Below are 19657 nucleotides of genomic sequence, written 5' to 3' on the forward strand. Positions count from 1 at the left end.
TAAACTAGCTTTAAAGGAGAGATGTAATATAATATACTATAACAAAGCCAGGCTCATGCCTTTCAAACAGAGTAGAATTCAGTGTCGATGAACTTTCACTACAAATTATGTTATATGGAGCTACTAGAAATTGTAATCCAAAATACATGGAGAGCATCAATTTGTAGAATGCTGCAGTATAAAATAATTCATTGGCCTAGTAGTATAATTAATATTTAAACATTATTCTTTCTAGCGATCCTAAAATATTTAATCCTGTTTAAAATATATACATCTGCATCCCAAAATCATTACCGGTCTGCTTTGAATTACAAGAGGAGGCAAGACTGTTACACAAACTTGAATTTTCAGAACCCCGTTGTCTTATTTTATTCAAGACAAATGAATTGACAATTTTAAAACTGAATTTGATAAAGACAAAAGCCATTAGAATCAGCCAGTACATTTTCTGATCAGATACCTACTACAGTGTTTTATCAAGCCCCAGGATCTTAACTGAATTTGCAAAGTACTCCTGGTCTCACTAGAGTAAATGTTGATTACAACAGGGAATCTTAGCTAGAAACAAATAAGCTGAATTCTTTGTCTACCCCTTGAATGAGGCAAAGTCACAAAGGAAACAAGATACATTTGCATAATGCAGCTGGGGGAAAATATACAAATACAATTCTGCAGAGAACCTAAGTCATCGCAATCTACTAAATTGTAGAGAACGAAAAAGACAAGAGTGCTTGGCTTAACTAGGAGCAAAAGTAGAAAACAATGTTGGTATAGAATGACAAATGATTGCCTTCAGACTCTCAGAAGCAAGACACAGAAGATACTGCAAATGGGTTGCTTCTAGTTCACCATTTTATTCGATGCATATGTTTGACCTGCAGCATTCCCAATAAGCTAATGCCAGTTTCCTCAGACTTTGCAGGTATTCAGATTAACCAAGAAACACAATTCTGCCAGTCAGGTTAGATAAATTGCCATACCCTGATTCAAAATATCAGATCATATAATATTCTTTACTTTTCAAGCTTCACGTGCCAGGAGAAAAAAAATCCTATCTGCATCAGCATCTCCTCAAGACCCAAGATGATAATTCACCTCCCATCTATTGAGTCCAGCAAACCAAGAACAAGCAGAGAATCCTCATTTCATTGCTCCAGTTGCTCAAGATGATTACCAGTAAAAAAAAATGACCTTTGCACAATTAGATTTCAATTTGGGAGTGGTAAGTCACTTTTTAAAGCTGTGCAATAAGCTCCATAGAAGAATTTGGGGGTGTTTGTGGGTGAAAAACGCCATAAACTCTGCTGAAAAAGGATGTGCAGTTTTCACCAGTCTCTGCAAAGCTGTGTGTTATCAAATGCGTGACTGTCCACTTGCTTTGTATAATTTTGCATTGTTGCTCATTTTCAGCAGAGGGAAGGTGAATAGTTGAGAATTCGTATAGGAAAGTGAAGAAAATTAAGCACTGATGCCTATTTGCAAAAATTCACAGCAATTCGAATAACACATTTAGGCGTAGACTAGCTCTAAGCTCTGTTTTCACATAGGAAAATTTCATCACTGAGAATTGCCCTGAGCCTCCTTTAATCAGAACCAATGGGAACCAGTAGGCTGGGTCTAGGAGCCACCATGATAATTTATCCAAAGCCTTTAATATACCTTTACAATGTTATTTTCTTATGGGAAATTTTAATGAGTGTTGATGCTTATGCTATTGCTGCTGCCACTAGGTAAACACACACTGCTTAAGGGACCAATTGGACCTGAAGTAACTGTATTCAGGTTGTCATTACTTCCTTCTGTATTCCATGCAAATGGTTCTATTCTGTCTATCTTGACAGATCAGTTCCTTCCATTTGCATTAAAGTCTTCACCAGTGAATTCTGAGCAGCTGTTTTGCTTACAAGTTCTTTCTACCTTTCTAGCATAGTAAGCCGAAGAAATAAGGAAGCAGGAGACATAAGAAGAACTATTTAATGCCGTATCTTCTTCTTATTGTTGGGTGTACCTCATATGCAGCTGAACTCCATAACCAGGAGAAAGGAACCAAGAAATCTAGTTACAGTGGCTAACTGATTGGATTGATGCTCAATAGGAAAGCCAGCATGGTGTAGTGATTTGAGCATTAGATTATGGCTCTGGAGACTAGGGTTCAAATATCAGATTGGCCATGTAAACCCACTGGGTGATTTTGGGCAAGTCACATTCTCTCAGTCTCAGAGGATGGCAATGGCAAAAAAGCCTCTGAAGAAACTTGCCAAGAAAACCCTAAGACATATGTCAGAAACGACTTGAAGCTACACAACAACAACAGGTGTAGGAAGCTGAAATGCGGTTTCATCATAATGATCCAGTAGTCAGAAGATAAACTTATGGTAAGTGAGGATCGCTTTGTGTTATTTGAAATAATTGCCCATTAAAATTTCAAAGCACGGGGAAGTGAAATGGCATAGTAGAACTGGGGAAGAGAAACATGTCTTGCAGCTTTTACACAGAGAAAAAACATCTGAGCTTTCCAGACTTAGCAGAAATTAAATCTAGCCTTGTGAAGCTGGAAAGAGGCTGGCCAAATTGTTCTCAAGGGACCTTCTGCCTTGTAGATGTGGCTCTTTGCTGCCATTTATGTTCTGCTGCTATATATGTAAATAAAGCAAATATGAACAGACACCATAAGTCTCCAGTACTCTCTCATCCAGAAGAAACTGAGCTCAGGAGCAGTGTGACCTTGGATTTCATATTGCATAGAGGAAATGTGTAATGATACAAATAATGGCAAAACAGTGTTGCATGGTAGACGTTGACTAGCAGCAAAGTGTTCTCTATTGCAGTATGTGCTCTGACAAGGAAAGATCTGGCTGCCAAATGGCAAGGAGCTAAACTACATCGTATCTGAACACTGGGAGACTTTTAACTGAGAAATGCCACATTGAAGGTCCACATGAATGCAAGGACTGTTTCAATGGGGGGGGGGGACTACAAAGAGGTTCTTATTCTATCTAAAAGCAATAAGGTACCAGGTCTAAATAGCCACTTAGATATATAGAATGGCACACATCAGATCTTGCTAAGCCTGTATTCAAAACTGGAAGGAGAGACAGGAAAATTCACCTGAGACATGCATCCTGATGTGGAAGGTGGCTTTAGCCATGGTTATGACAGACAGTACCAGGGCTTGGGAGACTGTTTAATTTGCAATGTAAATGATGGAGGAGGCTCTCAATGGATTCAACTGTCACATCCGTCAGGTCACCAGCTGTACATATTGCCCCAAGAGTCAATGGCATTGTGGCTTTGATTTGTTATTGTGGATTGACGCCATCATATTAACCATTTCAGAGGCTTATCTGCCAACCCTCTGTAATTTAATTGCAGTTAGATCAAGGTGATGTTGACATTTAAAGCCAAGGAAGTATTATTTTTTTACAGTCCATAAAATGAAATGCCTTCAGAGAAGTCCATTCCTGGGGTGCTTCCGGGTGTTGGTGTTTTAGTAAGACCCTCATTGCTGTTTTTCTCATATAACTAGAAGGCAGTAGGGATCGGGGGAAGGAATCCATATATATATATATATATATATATATATATATATATATATATATAGTGTGTGTGTGTGTGTGTGTGTGTATAATGAGTTCTAATCTAGGTCTACTAAGAACTCAGGAGTCTAGTCCTGCTCCTTTCCATTAGTTGTTGTTATTGTTGTGTGCCTTCAAGTCATTTCAGACTTATGGTGACCCTAAGATAAACCCATCAACAAGTATGATATTTTCATAGCTTTTGCTTTATTCCACATTCCCTTTTAGTGATATTTGTTATTATTGTGTGCCTCAAGTTATTTTTGACTTATGACAACCCTAAGAAGAACCTATCATAGCTTTTTCCTGGCAGAATTTGTTGAGAGGGATTTTGCTTTTGCCTTCCTTTGAAGCTGAAAGAGTATGTCTTGCCTTAAATCACCCAGTGGGTTTTTATGGCCAAGTCAGGAGTTGAGCACTGGTCTCCCAAGTCACAGTCCAACACTCCGACAACTACACCATGCTGGCTCCTTGACCAACTACATGGCTACACTTAAATATTATACTGGAATAAGTCCTACTGACTTCTGAAGCCTGCTGACTTCAGGAGGAAACAATCTTCATTCAGTTTTATTTTTATTTCATATCTATCACACCCTCGTTCTGTGCTGGATCTCAAGGAGTCTTCAGCACCTTTCATCTCCACAAGAAGAAACTCTTTTGGAAGGCTGGTGAGTCTTGATTGTCCATTCAAGATCAAACCAGGCTATAATAGTTTTCATTAGAACCCACAATTATATGGCTGCTGGGATGATGCATCGCATCCCTTCCTCCAGCTATTAAGAAGATTGTAGCCAAAAATTGAAGGAAAGAAGAAGGCGTATGGTGTTTTGATTCTCTAAGTCCTGGCTCACCAGCATGCCTGCAGCTGTCTCACTCACCTTCCATTTACTATCAACTGCTTGACTCTGTTTCTACCTTCTTACACCCCTATCACATAATAACATATGGATGAGAGCCACCACGGTGTAGTGGTTTGAGTGTTGTACTTCCACTCTGGAGAGCAGGGTTGGAATCCCTGATCAAGCACAAAAACCCACTGGGTTAACTTGGGCAAGTCACACTCTCTCATCCTCAGAGGATGGCAATGACAAACTGCCTCTGAAGAACACTGCCAAGAAAAACCTATAATAGGTCCACCTTAGAATCTCCATAAGTCAAAAATGTATTGGAGGCACACAACAACAGTAAATATATACACACACACACACACACACACTATATATATATATATATATATATATATATATATATACACACACACACACACACACACACACACACACACACAGCTAAAAGCAAAAACAATGGAAATGTCTTCACCATCATCAACAAAACCAGCAACATTTGTAAGTAAATTCGTCATTCTGAATGAGTTCCTTCAGTGTTTGGGAAAAGGTTATCATGAAGACAGAAATTAAAAGACGAGGCAGCGGGTTATACGCCAAGAAGTGCAGTGTTTCCAACTTAACATTGACTGGAAGTCAGGGGAGACTAAATTAAGTCCATTTCAAATGAATCTAGAAAAACTTATATTGAAAAGGTGGTACCTCATGCTTGCAGGGTGGTAGCTAGTGTTTAACCTGTAAAAGGGCCTTGGCCCTCTCTTATGACCCCTACTATTTGTAATGCAGCACTAGTCACCCAAGGGCATTAAAGCAGACTGGAGGAAAGGCAAAGGTTGATCTGGGAGCAGACAATAGAGTCCTACAGAGAGCAACTGTGGGGAATCGAGTGGGGAATTAGTACCTATTAAATGAAGAGAATTTCCAAGTTGATTTGTCCAGCACTCAACCTCTTGAGACATCTTGGAATGACGAATCTCCAATATTCTTGCATGGAAAATAATAGCAAATTATTCTTTTTAATCCTGAGTCACTTTTACATTATTAAGCCCTTCCATTGCACTGACACAGTCTATGGCATACAGGTATTATTACATATATATTCAGTCTCTGGCAATTTATAAGAGGCAAATGTTACTTTGCTGATAGGCGTCTCTGGAAAATTACTGTCCCTACAGATGCATTTGAGAGATGCTTTAATATTTTGATATGAAAATGAATGCATGTCCATAAACAAGACTCAGACACCAAGCAGCGGTGTGAATCTTTGTTTGGTTTTTCCCTTCACATGAGAAGTAAACATTTCAAACATTTTCTTACTGTTGAAGAATTTGTGCATATTTTGATCTCTCTCTCTCTCTCTCTTACATTTCCAGACTTTTTTTTGTGTAGAAACAATAAAGGGTTATGTAAAGCACATTGTAGCTAGCATTCTGTTAGTTGGGTAAAATCTCCTAAATTAGACTTATTGCCTTGTGACTATTTCCTATTCCCATGTATGATCAAGGTATCATTGTCACAATCTTAAATGTCCTCCAAACTAACCTGTTATTTCCCTGTTATTGACAGAAAACTATGAGTTGCAGACTATTTTTATTTCTTTAATGTATTATTTAAACATAAACAGGCAAAACACTGGGCCCAAACAGACAGGCCAAAATAAAGCTGCTTCGGATCACTTTGGAGGTATGCTGTTTAAATGACACATGCATCCTAAAAGGCCAGAAGTTGCGCCAAAGCTGCGCTTCACTCCTTAGGACTGGAGCATGGCTTTGGAGTGGCTTCCAGCTTCTTAGGATGCATGCATCATTTAAACAGCATACCTCCAAAGTGACCTAAAGCAGCTTTATTTTGGCCTGTTTGTTTGGGCTCTAAATTTCCTATATTTGAAAAATGTGTACAAAGACACTTTAGGTAATACAGGAAGTGCATATATTAAGAAGACTATATGACAAATATATTTGTTATGCGTTCATATTAGGAAATGTTTGACTCAAAATACACATGCCTGTGTATGAAGTGTTGGCAAATCCCATAACCCAGTATGGAACGTGCGCAGAAGAAGAATGTTGATTGTGTTCTCAGAAATAGAATGAAAATGCCTCTTACAAAGATTCTCATTTCTTCAGATCTACTGAAGAATATATACACTATAAATGACTCTGAAGGAATAAAATGAAACTGGGCAATACAGTCACCCCAGAGGTTTTAATTCCATGATTACCCAAAATAGAAATTCCTTCACCACTCACTAAACCTCTCCAGAACTCCTTCTGAAGTTGAAAATTAAGTTCGTAATGGACAGACAAGTGGCTGCTGAAGAAAGCCATGCAATGCTCTCATGAGTCTGTAGTCTGGTCTTCCAACTGGTGGCATAGTTTCAAGGATCTGAGGATTCAGGACAATTTGTTTTGAGATTCTGCAATACATTGAGCTCACATCTGAGTGCAATATAAATCATCATTATTAACTGCAACTTGGAGGTTTTCTAAAACAGTCAGAAATAGAGAGGCTGGGCAAAGGTCATTCATTTCCTTACAAGGCATTTCACTGCTACTAAATCATTACTTTGCACTCAGACTCAGAACCTGCAATCAACCAAGTCTTTTCCTCAACCCCAGGGTTATTTGTTCATTTATGCTCCTATTCCTTGATCTTCTGAGCAGGTAAAGCAATGTTCAGGCAGAGAGACCTTACAAAGATCCACTATAGGGTAGCATTGCAATTGCATTACATACGGTCCAGAATTTCCTTGCTGATGCTGTGGCCTATTCAGTGTCTTCAGTTCATGTGCTATGTGTATAGCCATTAGGCACCCAAAATATACAAAGAGGTAACTCAAGAACAGGATGGTGACTCACCCTAAGGTCTTCATAAATCATGGGCAGCGATGATCATGAGACTGTATCTTCTACAACTGTAGAAGCCACTTGGACAGACAGATGAATTTTAATTCAACTCTCTTGGTGGGACACCATGCTTCCCCACATCTGAAGGCATCAGAATAGATTAGGGCATACAGGATAGGCTCTCTGGAACTCACACTATATTGTCCTACAGAAAGGGTATGGCAATTGGCTTATTGTGGTGCTGCCTCTTACAAAGCACACAGTCTCTGATGCCTGAAGCAGCTCTGTCACTCATGACAGTGCTGGCCCTGCCCAAGTTCCAGCTGTCAGTACGAACTTAATCTTCAGCAAGACGGAAATGTTATGATGTTATTGAAGCATATATTCAATTTAAATGCCTGAAGGAGTTTATTGATTTACAATGCCACTTGTGACTACGTACATCTTGAAAACATTTTCTATGCAAAAGGCTCTCTATTCATAGAATAACTATAGAGCATAAAGGCATAAAAAGGGCAGCAACACTACAGTCCCTTTCTTCAGGTATGTTAGTCTTGGATATGCAGGGCTATTAATAACTTTGGCCAAGATCCTGCATCAGGTATGATGGCTATGATCTGTCTCCTGGTGTGACCTCCAAAATCCATCATGAAATTTAGTCTGATACATTGAGGAGCAGCATTCTGGAGCATTGGTGGGTGGCAGGTGCTGAGGGATGATGCATCTCTCTCCCTCCCACCAACAAATTTAGGATCCTGTCCAACCCTCAAAGTAATGCATTGATGACTTGAAACATGATCCTTCAGGGATCCCTACTTCTTCTGCTGGCACCACAGTTCAAGGGAAGGTGAGGGCTGGACACACCATCCTTCATGACTTTGCTCAACCAGCACCACAGACCTCCATTCCTCAGTGCAGCTGGCTGGATTTTCGGGGGGAGTGAGTTCAGGGACATTTACAATCACGACAATGGCAGCACACTCATAAATGTGAATAGGGAACAGTTACAAGGTCATAAATCCCATTTACAACATCGTAACTGATTAACAAGCTGCCAGCCTTAATTAATAAAGAATATCAATATTGTGTTCTCCTGTCTGCATGCTGAAGTAATACTGCCCTATGAAGACAGTTCTGTATACATTTCAAACTAAATACATATCAAATAAACCCATACATGATGTCTTCAGGGGTAGAGCTACTGGGGGAGGAGGATTACTACAAAGCTAATAGATAATTTAGAACTGAAAGATCATATTGTTGGGGGCAGATCTTTTACTGGAGGGCAATACCTTATCTCTCCCCCAGCTCTCATAAATATACCCCTTTGCTGCAAGTTGTTTTGCAGTTTTAGAGGAAGGATCTATCCTAGTTGCATCGTATATGTTGCCACCGTAACTGCATCAATACACAAGTTATACTATGAACAATTGCACCTTACAGCTATTCTGTAGCCTGGGGACATTAATTCATGATGGAAATTGTTTCTATGCTGGCAATGCATTTCTATATGCAGTGAGAAATCAATAATCACAAGACACCCAGGTTTAATGATGCCTAAAATGACATCACTCTTTCTTGCCTCTTGTAAAAGCATTCACGAATTATTCAATTCATGTTAGGTACACCTACTTTTATTCTGTAATGAAGAACAGACTCCAGGTAGAGTGTGTGTGTATGGAGGGGAGGAAACGTGAATGAAATCATGCAATGTTAAGTCAACATTATGAAAATGTGTATGTTTCACGATTTATTCAGGTCATGGAATGTGTGCAGAATTTCAGGGTTTATCTATCATCAGGACCCTCGAGGTGTATTTTAAACATTTACATGCAAGGAGTGGGAGTGGATAGCTTGACCTTTTCTATTCCTGTTTTCATCACACTTTTCATACTTAGAGCAGTGCTTGTAGTAAAGACTGTCCTTGAATTGAGGGGACTGTCCAATACAGAACATTGGCTTCTATATGGAGAAGATAAAGACGTATGGAATATTCACAAAATTTGTCATTCTCAGTCAGAGAGGCAAATCTGAAACATTGGGAAGAGCTTGTTGAGAAATCACCAGACTTTGCAAGGACTCTTGACTCCAGCATTTGACAGAAACAAGGAGCACTTTTTCTTTTCTTTTCTCGAGGTTTCTGTAATTTATTCAAAATCTATCTGTTCAAAGTTCCAGTTTCTTCACTTTTCTCTGAAACAAAGCTTATGCACAGAGTGAGCACAGAACGGCTGGATAATTGATGGGAAATGCACAAATAACCCATCTAATGCTTCTGGTTTTTATAAGTCCATGTAATGAAGACAGTACTTTTGCGTAGCACTAATAATGTTGTGGAATTATTCTGTTTCCCATTTTGCACAAAAGTCATTCTTGGAAAAGCAAGATCTCTGGATGAAAAAGTCAAGAAATACATGACTATCTTCAGGCAAGGGGGGAAATTATGTGATTTCACTTGAGAAAACAAACAAGCAAACATTTTCAACTTTGATGGAGAGTGACAAAATAGGGGTAGTGGGTGTGAGACTAGCATGTATTTGTTTCCACTCTGTCCCATGTCTGTAGATTTACATGCTTACATGCTTTAAAAAACCTGACAAGCTTCCTGAGTTTTACCTTCAGAACAGGAAAATGGAGGCCAACATGGACAGCTGGCCCTCCCTATCCACAGCTTCTTTATCCATGGATTCAACCATCAGTTGCTTGAAAATGTTCAAATAAAATATAAATTCCAAAAAGCCAACCTTGATGTTGCTATTTTATATAAGGGATACCATTTTATTCTGCCACTGCATTTAACAGGACTTGAGCATCCATGGATGTTGGTATCCATAGGAGGGTCTGGAACTAAACCCCAGTGGATACCAAAGGCCAACTATAACCAGGTGCCTCACAGGTTTTCCTTGAACGAACACAACAAAATGTTACATAAAGATCAAGGCAGCACTGGGAACAATTTAAATGTGAAACCAAAGAGGGCCCTCGGAGATACTTGCTGTTAAATTCCCAGTGTAGATGGTAAAATTGGAAAAACAGGAAAGGGCTCTCTTGCCAAGTTACTGAGGTCCCATGCACCACTTTTGATACATCAAGTATACTTATTAGGCAGTGCTAGGACACTTCCACTAATCTATAAACATATTCTAAAAGCCATACCCATGCCACCCCCTTCCGTCAAAACAACTCCAGAACAAAAGCCAGAATCTTACACACATGATTGATAGATATTATTTTATTTAAAGAAACAACCACCAAGAAAATTTATTCACAGCCAGAAACATTTTGGGGAAACAGTTTAGCAGTTACGCTGCTCATTATCTGCTGCTTCCCTGGAGGTAATCACTGCTGCTATTCAGCTCCTCTCCTTTTGTCCTCTTCTTCCTCCAGTGACCTCAGTGTTTTACTTGCATTGCTCAGGATGCACACTCTGAAAAACAGAACAGAAATGAAGGTATTCTAAGACAAAATTAGGAAGAGTGGCACTCCACATTTGCAATATATTTGGATCGCCAAACAGTAGGGGTGTAATTCTTCACTAATTTCATTCTCAAAGGGAGGAACAAGTCATTTTAACAATTTTCTTCCCACTACAATGAAGTCTTTAAAAGTGGCACATAATGATATTATTTTATGCCCAGAAAATGCTCCTTCCTGGGTTGAAAAAGCTGTTTTCTGTGCAAAGAACATACATCCAAGCCGCGTACAGAATAAGACTTAAGGCTATGAAAGGTCATGCTGCCAACCGCTTTCAGTTCATCTCAAAGGTGCTAATAGATCTCTCTCTACATACTGATTCTACAGACTAACACAGCTATATCTTTGAATTCTAGAATAAGGACTGTAAAGATTAGTATCACTCCAGGAATCTCCTTGTCACGGTTTTGATCATTTTTCAACCATTTTCAAATTTGCACCTCGCAGTAATCCAAACATTATGTTCAGTATCTTGTTCAGGATTTAAAATGTCATAAACCAGACTTATTACTTCATGAATATTGCAGTTTCCATTTATGGCTGCTGATACAGGTTGATTCTTCCTTATCCAGAATGCTTGGGACCAAAGTGTTTTGGATTTCAGAGTTGTTTGGGATTTTTTGCCACGTGGTTTATATAATGAACAAATCATCTGTGGCTTCCCAGGGAGGGAAGAAGCAAAGGGAAGAAAGCAATAGTAAAATATTCTACTGAAAAGGTAACACAGATAAGAGTCCAGAGAAAAAAAACAGGAGATGGGAAGACTGAATGAACACTGATCATTAGTCTGGGATAAAAACATCAGCAAGGAAAAAAATGTTTCTACATGAATACAACACACTTTGAAGATTACCACATTGGGGTAAAAACGTTCCCCAATGTGTTCTCATGGGTGTGAGCCCCAAACATGATGGGAACCCGATGGGTCCCAGAACGCTAGTTTACTGCACACAGAAACGCCGCCGTCGCCGCCAGACGTTCCCATAGGTTCCCAATGTGTAACAGGAAGCCCATTTCTGGGAACGCTTTCATTGGAAACCTGATGGGAATGCCTGGCGGCGACGGCAACATTCCTGTGTGCAGTAAACTAATGTTCTGGGACCCATCGGGTTCCCATCACGTTTCGGGCTCGCGCCCATGAGAACACATTGGGGAACATTTTTACCCCAGTGCGGTAATCTTCAAAGAAAAGACTTGTGGGAATGGTAGAATATGTGGGTTCTACCCAGGTTAAGTTGAAATGGAGTAAACAAACACTAGAATGAAGAAATGGTATTGAGGGTTGAGGGTGACATGGTTGTCCTTAACACAAGTGAAGTCGAGTATTTTCACTAGTTTAAAATAAATAAAAGCTAACCTTTTCATGCGTATCCTGTGTCCATTTTAAGGGAATGCATGCTTGCACAAAATCATAGCCCTGATAGTAGGGTAAAGGAAGGAGAAGACAGGCTAAGAGAATGTTTTGCTTATAATTGTTTTGTTTTGTTTCATTTCCAAACAGAAGTTTTATCACACTTTATCTGCCTCTTTATGTAGGCATCTATGATATTGCTACACATATCAAATATGTTGTTCCTGCTTAAATTATCTGTAAAATATTTTATCTGTATTGGATTCTGTGGTACAAATATTGATCTAGCTTTCAGTCCCACCTGTTAGGCTTCATCTTCTGAAACCTTCTCATCCATCAAAGTCATCAGAATTTCTCTGTGAGGACAATATGAATGTAAAAAGATCCTTCTTGATAATGTTTCACAGAATGATGTATGTATATGCATGTGCATGTGTGCACAGGCATGTGTTTTAATCCGGAGTCTTTCAATATTGGCAGAATTATCTTCAAGGTCTAGCTATCGATCAGGTGACTTTAGGGGAATTTCACATTTCCTCCATGCTCCATCTCCATTATTTCTCAGCTGTAATATATTCCCAGCTAGGTAAATTGGAAAACATTGTTCCATATCCAAATTAGCCGTTTGTAAAATGGACTGATTCAAAGGCTGACTGTTCAATGAATCCAAATCTTTGTACACCCAGTTGGCTATCATTGGAAATCAGCAGTTATATGGGTTTTTTTTTTCTTTTTGTCTTGGATGAAAAATGGATGATTTGGATGAACCTTGCAGTTTAAAGTGTCAACGTTTAAAGCATAGGAAATAATTGATGAAAGAGGAGAGAAATGGAAGAAAGTTGATTATTATTATCACTTATATATATATATAGCACTCTCACTGTACATGGTGCTTTACAATAAAAAGAATAAGCAAAAGCTGTTTCCTTCCCTCAGGCTTACAGTATAAAGACAGGACACACAAGGAAAGGGATGGCAGTGTGGGGGGGCATTCAGTCCAGCAGATATTGTCTCTTCTTCTCTCCTTCTAAGGCCAGTTGGGATGAAGGGACACCCTTCATTGCTGCTAGGAAGAGGAATAAAAACATCTTGTAAAAAATTGTGGCTGGCATCCTACATTGCACTTATGGATTTGTAACCTAAAGTCCTTTCACATTGAAAAGAAAAGCAAAAGCCAGTGAGACAACAGCAGCTTCGGACTTATGCCTATGAAGCGCTTCTGTTCAACTGATGAGGAAGAACATCCTAAACATGTTGCTTTTGTCCTGCTGGTAAAACCCATTTGGCAAAAGCCACACATTTACCACCAGTTCCCTTTGGAGGGAGAACAGAAATATTATAATATCATACAGGAAGGTAATCCAGAAACTGCTGCTTGGTCACTGGCTTTTGTTTTCTTCTTCAAGTGCAATAAGGCTCCTATAGCTGCAGACCCATATCTATTCCATATGCAGCCACACTTCCTATCAATGATTGTGGCTCTGTTGCCATGATAGCAATAGCAATAGCAAGTACATTTCTATACCGCTTATAAGTGCACTTAAGCATTCCCTAAGTGATTTACAAAGTGTAAGCTAATTGCCCCCAACAATCTGGGTACTAATTTTAGCGACCTCCTCAGAAGGATGCAAACCTGAGTCGACCCTGAGCCCTTTTGCTGGTATTGAACTTGCAACCTTACGGTTTGTGAGTGAGTAGCTGCAGTACAAGCATTTAACCACTGCACCACCAGGAGTCCATGATCACAAATACCACAACCACAACTTATCTTAATGGCCAGCAGCTGCATTGAGCAATAGAAGTCTGTTCTACTAGTAGTCAGGGCAGGATGACATTTCCAGCCCCCTCTTGCCAGTGATCTGGGGTGCAACAACCAGAAGCAGTATCACTGTTGCAAATCTTTGTCACTCATGGAGGTGGCTAGAAATCTCCAGCAGAACAGACATCCATTGTTCATTGTAAATGTTGGCTCTTTAAATAGGTTTGGGAAGGAGGACAAAGAACATAATAGTTTATTCCAAACGCCTAACCAAAAAAAGTTGCTTTGAATGACATTATGAAGCTAAAGCAGCATAAATGCAGTCTTTCTTGTCTTGCAAAAAAAAAAAAAAAATTAAATGAGATGCATTTCATGATAGTATTTTTTTTAATGAATTCCATCCCTCCTTTAAGCTCCAACTGTATGAATGGACTGCACACTGTTTAAAAGCCTCTCCGTATAAAAAAATTAATGCAATCTTCCATTATTTGTGCAGGTATACCACATGCATAGCTCTTGATGGATTGCATAGTGAAGAAAGTCTTGTGACCACAGAGTGAGAAAATTTTGTTGTCACTAATAATAAAATAATAAGCAATGTCCATATGAAAGTGAGGCTAGAGAATTGCACTTCTGGAAAGGGACGATTTCTGAGAAAAGGGAAGGAAGATAGCAACATCTCAAGAGAGGTAGATTATAGCCTTGTGATTACAGAGCCAATTGAGTGCTTTGGTGCTTCTGTGAAAGTCATTTGCTTTCGGATACCCCCTGCTCCAACGTTTTGCTTTTTACCTCTTGTATTAAAGAAACTGGTCAAAAAGTAGAGTAGGGTTTTTAAAGTCATTTCCACATCTCCCAGGTTTCCAGGAGCACCAATCAAAGTCCTATATTTATGCCATCAAGATGATAGCAGACATTTTCAAAGCTGTGTGAATTCACAAACATTTACTGCCACAATCATTGTAGCACAAAGAAATAAAAAAGTATTTATAAATACAAGATTTCAGACAGTGTCTCTTGCCACAGCAGTTATTGATGGGCTTCTGAAATGTGAACATATCATTAAACAGAACACCCTGGAAAAAAGAGGGGGGCTCATATTCCAAGGTCTGGATAAATGCAACCAAGGTTGAAGAAAGTGCAGAGAGAATGACTCCTAATAATAATATGGAGTGGTCTCTTGACCAGAGGTTTCCAATAACAGAGGAAAGCATCAAGGACCATCAGCAAGTATGCCGGAAGCCCTTGGAATAGCTAATCATAGCATTTTTGTGGGCACTTGTTGCAAGTGCTTAAACATTGCAGTCAGAGCCCTTCGCTATTCACTTCTGCCCTGGTGCTGTTTGAAATCATCTTCATGCTTTCAAAATCATCTTCTTCCATCTCTGTAAGTGCATGTCTGAAGGAGAACAGATAGGCCTCTTATATGCTCCCCTAGTAAACACACATTTTTAAAATAAACATTGAAAGCTCAAATAGCAAGTATGCAGATCGCATACAGCACTGTGCCAGTGTCTGTCCTCCTGTTCTTTCCTTTGTGAAAGAAGCTTTTTATTTTAAATGCCTTTTTCGGGCATGGTAGTGTTTTTGAGTGTGCTTTGTCATTAGGAGATGCATTTTATTATAAACTTTGAGGAATGCTAAGAGATAATACATAATATGCATGTGTTGTTGTTTGTCTTCAAGTCATCTCCATCTTATGGTGACCTTAAGGTGAACCTATCATGGGGTTTTCTTGGCAAGATTTGTTCAGATGAGATTTGCCATTTTCTTTCCCTGAAGCTGAGAGAGTGTAACCTGCCCAAGGTCACCCAGTAGGTTTCATGCCCAAGTGGGAATTGAACCCTGGTCTCCAGAGCTGTAGGACAATGCTCAAACCACTACACCACACACACTTTCCAACATATAATAGACAAAAACACATGTGGCTAAGAAATATTGGAGTGTGTTCAAGATAGAAAAGTTATTAATGAAGAAGGACACACAAGCTAGAAGATGCAACAGTTTGCTTTTGCCCAAATCTATGGAGAGAGGCTAGATTCATCCCCCTCATTTCCTTGTCCTTCCCTCTCCCCACGACAATCTATTTTTACTTACACATTTCCTTTGAAAACCCTTACAATACCCTTACAAAACAAACATTTTTTCCTTGTTTTATTCTTCTTTTACATGATTTACCCATACAACTGAGCACTGTAATATGCTGCTAAATTTCAGAAGTACAGAGCGGGGGCATGCTGAACACTGAACCAAATAATCTGGGTGGTGTATGCCCTATGCACAAAAAATGTGTGTCTTATTAAAATAGATAGGTAGACAGATATAATTTTTGTAGGGAGACAGGTCTAAACTTTATCAGAACTGATTATTGTCCCTTATTGTTGGCATCATCCAGCTAGATAAAAGGCTTAACCCAAGCAGTGGTCCTGAAGCAACAAATGGTGCTTTCTTAAGATAGCACTGTGCATGATTGGAGTTGCGCTGTGAGAATGCTCTCTTGGGAATTTCATCAAGGAATGATCTCCTAGGACTTTATCACAAGCAAGCTCCGAATAGGTGAACTTTAATTTTGCAACAGTCTGGAATATGTTAACATTGTGTACACACACACACACAGAGAGAGAGAGAGAGAGAGAGAGAGAGAGAGGGAGAATAAATGGACTGACAAATGAAAGAGAGAGAGAAATATATCATTCCAACAATTATTATTACCGGTACTATACTTACACAGATCACTAATCCACTTTCTATGGTCGTTAAAGTATCTTTGTTGTATAGCAAAACAGCTGTCATTTAAATTGTCCTTGCAACTGCTGTCTTAGAGCTGTTTTTTGTTTGTTTTGTTTCGTTCTCGCTTATTTTCCAATGTTTCTCCTTAAAACAAAAGGACTCCCCGTCCTTTCATGTGCATAAAGGATCCCCTGCACTTTTATGGGATCATGAGTCAAACTGCTGCCTGAAGGATAGGGCATCATCTAGTACATATGCTGACCTGTCAGCTCCTTCTAAGAACAATGAACAATGCCACTGATGCAAGCCTGGCAATGGCCCATTACCTTGATTTGAATACCCAGAGAGCAAGCACTTACAGGGGAATTGAAGTGTACTGAAGCATCCTCACTCAGGCTTTCCAAAAGAGATAAATTGGAACTGGTGTTAACACAAAAATAAGCACACAGTGTAACACAATTTGATCCTACGAGAAAAAAACATCAACAAGTACCAAGGTGACAAACGACTGCAGGTTTTTAAAAGGTTGGTGGGAGACCAGCCATTTGCAGTACTAGCATAGCAAAGGGAATGTCAATGGACACTTCTGTTTGAGTCATGTCATTCATATATATATATATATATATATATATATATATATATATATATATATATTCCAACTCCATTTTTGGGATATGAATGTTCCAATAAAACAAAACTCAGCAACAAGGCATTTTAACAAAGATAAGTCCATCAGAAAAAGACACTTGAGTATGTAAGAAAATACAGTATATGTAATATAGCTGCAAATAAACCACATGACATGAATTTATACTTATATGACTGTTTTTAGCTTCTATTTTGTAATATCCTTCATTTTCTTTGAATACGCTCCATTTTGCAGTGCCTTTGCAGTTGGGACATCTGGTCACCCTGAATACGGCACAGCACACATCCATTTGGATTTGCAAATATAAGAGGGCATTCCTACAAACAACAACTCCTCAAGTTCAAATGTTTCTTTCACCATGAGTTACCAGTGGCTAAGCCTTGCGGACTGAACCCTGGATACTCCACGCATGTAAATCAGTTGGCAGAATTAATGCCAAGCAAAAAATGAAACTAGAAATTGGAATCTCTCAGGGAAGTGGTAAGTGCTCTTCACTTAGTGTGCTGATTTGACATCGCTGAACATGCTGCAAATCACTTGACATTTGGGCAAGAGAGAAGAGAAAGCATTTTTTTTTTTGACACAAGACTTAGTGAATTTTTTTTTATTGATCTCCACATTAGACCTTTTGTACGACAAATGCTCTCCATTAATTTTTTCTTAATGGGGGTGAAACCAGCCAGGCTGCAACGCCAAAGAGGGTAAAGAGGAGCCAAAGTAATTCAATAAAATGATGCTACATACCTCCAAATAAAGAGAACATCTTTGTCTTCTAAGAGATAGCATTCATGAGTACTTGTACTAACAATCAGCTCAGAGGATTAGTAGCTCCCCACAAACTCCCGAATTGTTGGGTCTCATCCGTGTTACACCTGTGAACTTCCATACTTTCTGTTGTTGCTGCTGCTGTATGCCTCCAAGTCATTTTTTTGCTATCATAGGGTTTCCTTGTCAAGTTTCTTCAAAGAGGATTTGCCTTTACCATCCTCTGAGGTTAAGAGAGTATATCTTGCCCAAGACCATCCAGTGGGGTTTACATGGCTAAGTTTAATTTTTAAAATTAGAACAGTTATTGTTCCAGTAAGAGAATTGGAAAACAGTAATAATAGCCAAAACTTTTAAATACATACATACATATATACAATCTTCTCTGCCATCATTGCATCTGCATGGTGCCATCCAGAGACCAGTCTTCAGGAGGCTTTTACCTTCTGCCCACAGGAGCTGCATTTAGACCACTCAAAAGCTGCCTGTGAAAAATTTGCCCAGCACTTTGGAGATGAAATCACTTGAATCCACTGTACCTTGGATGCTATGGTTGATATAACCAGTGGATATAATGTTGGCTCCTGCTTGTTATTGCATACATTTCAGTTTGCACAGCCTGTGGACAGGATCTTTGGAAAGCTGAGAACTACCCCGTATGTACTGCCCTTGCCCTTCCCGGTTTATAAAAGCAGCCAGAAAGAGTCTGACTAGGGATGAGCTAAAAGGCACACATTCCCTGCAGCCTCACAAATTAAGTCCTAAATTGTAACTAGACTTCAAAAACTCTGTGGTTTCTGAAGTCTTCCTCACAGCAAAATTTCTGAAACTACTCAGGGCTTCCTTCGACAAAAACATTAGTGAAAAATGTGTCTTCAGTGCCTGAATCTGGCCTTAACTGCTTATTATATTGTTTCACTTGCCTCCCCTATTGTTTGCCTCTTGTTTCCAGAGCCTTGCATCTCAGTTGCTAACAATAATCGAACAGCCTTCCAGCAGCAAACCCAAAGCAAGGCTTTATTATACAGTCTGACAACCACCGTGAGGGTAGTGGCTCCTTGGCTGAGATCCTATACGATTTCCTGACAGGAGCCAAGGGGCTCTTAAAACGTAGCTGGAAATGAGATTTATTCCTTTTTTTGCCTTCTTTAGGAGAGAAATATAAATTAGTTCAATCAATTTTGCAATTTGCACTTGCCAGGTAGGCTTGAAGCAATTAAGTGATTTGTACGAGGCAGTTGCTCTCCCCTTCACTTCTGACTCCTTCTGCACTGCTGATGGGTCTCAATGAAAGGGGGATATTGAGTCTTAATAATCTATTCATTCCCTTGGCCCAGCTGAGGGTATTAGAAAGGGCTTTTTGGTGTTAATTACTTCAAAAAAGAAACTCTCCCAGACTATAATCTGTTTTAGCCTCTTGTTATCTATTCAGATGTTGTGAATTATCAGACAATTAAAAGAACATAGAAAACCACAGCCTAACTAGTATATGCCAAGCTTGGTACAATACGTTGGATCAACGCTCTTAAAAAAACGTATCCTGGTTTGGGGAGCTCTGCAGGCTCCCAGTTCTCTATATTCTGAAAAGTTGAAGACTTTAGCTTTTGGACTGCCATAAAATGGTGATAATAGTGCCTTTGGTGGTGCCTATCACACAAAG

The 19657-nt window shown here is 39.3% G+C and overlaps 1 long non-coding RNA gene across 1 annotated transcript in view; it reads right to left on the reverse strand.

Moving 5' to 3' along the window:
* Window positions 1-10505: 10505 nt before the first annotated feature.
* Window positions 10506-19657, reverse strand: part of LOC121932647 — a 73605-nt gene continuing 64453 nt past the window's right edge. Inside the window, exon 3 of the long non-coding RNA XR_006104396.1 lies at window positions 10506-10696. This is a non-coding gene — a long non-coding RNA (uncharacterized LOC121932647). The remainder of the gene's footprint in view (window positions 10697-19657) is intronic.

This window comes from Sceloporus undulatus, chromosome 6 (assembly GCF_019175285.1).
Source record: "Sceloporus undulatus isolate JIND9_A2432 ecotype Alabama chromosome 6, SceUnd_v1.1, whole genome shotgun sequence".
NCBI classification, from domain to species: domain Eukaryota; kingdom Metazoa; phylum Chordata; class Lepidosauria; order Squamata; family Phrynosomatidae; genus Sceloporus; species Sceloporus undulatus.